Below are 1,433 nucleotides of genomic sequence, written 5' to 3' on the forward strand. Positions count from 1 at the left end.
CCCACTACGAGCGGACACCGTTTGAAAAAGGCGATAATCGGACGGTCCAGATCGCTTGGTGAGATTTTTTAACTTTTTCAATTTCAAAAATTTAAAAATAATTTTATAATAATTATTAACAAAATTTGGACTTAATTTAGGTGCGATCGGATCGAGGATGGCTCACCGGCGCTGGGATCGCATTTTCAGCAAGATCCGGCAGCCCGGCAACCCGTCTCAGAACGTGGTCAATATTACAGTCAATCCTAGCATTTTCAGACGTTCTGGACTCGTTTCAGGTGTCAGAATTGGCATAGGTAAACCCGAACTCCAAATTGCTCATTTTCGACTAATATCGATTTAGAATAAAATTCATAAAATATTCGTGGATGATCGAAAAATTATAATTCCTTTTGCAATAGTCTTATAATATTATTAAGGACCGCGGGGCAAAATTTTAGAAATTTTAGAGCTTGTTTGAGTGGATTTTTATAAAATGTCAATTATAGGGACTAAAACGTAATTTTTAAGATTTTGAGTATTGTCTGATTTGGAGGGCCCAGGAGGGGCCATGTGATATTGATGAGATGTGATTGTGGAAATTGAGAATTTAGAAGTGTTATTTGAGCCTTTTTACAGGTTAGGTATGTCCCAGGTATAGGGGAAACTCTGCCGGATTTTCGGCATGAATTAGGCTGTCTATTGCCTATTTAGAGTTTTATCTTAACTTAGTACTAATAAATTTATAATTTAATTATTAGGTGATCGAGGTCAGCTATTTTTCTGCATCCAGCAGCCACAATAGTCATCGGTGTACTGTAAGTAAAATATTAATTTTAATTGTAATTTCGATATTATTATATGTTCAAGCATGCCCATGCATCACTTATATGCATATATCTATGTAGTTAAACTCTAGGCACGATTTATGTTGTATTCATATCTGTTTAAGTGCCATGAATGTTGTTGTGGTAATTTGGAGCAGTGTGCGTGCGTTGGCGTGCGTGTGATATGGTGTGGACTATGGATAGGACGGGTAGACACGGCTTGAGATCTTCGCTGGGACCCGGTCCTTCGGGGTAGTCACGACTTGAGTTCTTCGCTGGGACCCCGATTTGGTATATTAAGCGAAAGTCCAGCTTGAGTTCTTCGCTGGCACCAGGTTGGATTTAAGAGAGCTGTATAGGGGATCAGCTCCCATATATTATGATTGATATTACTTGGTGTGTGAGTGCTCCAAATTACCTTTTTGCTGTTATGATGTGAATTTATTGTTGATGTTGCATTTCACTCTACAGGGTGCATTAGTTTTAGATAGTTATAGAGATTATGGTTAAAATTGATATTTTACTCTCTGAGACAAACGCTCACTCCTGTTTAATATTTTTTTTCCAGGCCACAGGAGGAGTTATTTTACAGAGCAACCTGTTTTCTTCCTCGCAGGTTTAACGTCG

The sequence above is a fragment of the Hevea brasiliensis genome, chromosome 11, assembly GCF_030052815.1.
Source record: "Hevea brasiliensis isolate MT/VB/25A 57/8 chromosome 11, ASM3005281v1, whole genome shotgun sequence".
In the NCBI taxonomy this organism is placed as follows: domain Eukaryota; kingdom Viridiplantae; phylum Streptophyta; class Magnoliopsida; order Malpighiales; family Euphorbiaceae; genus Hevea; species Hevea brasiliensis.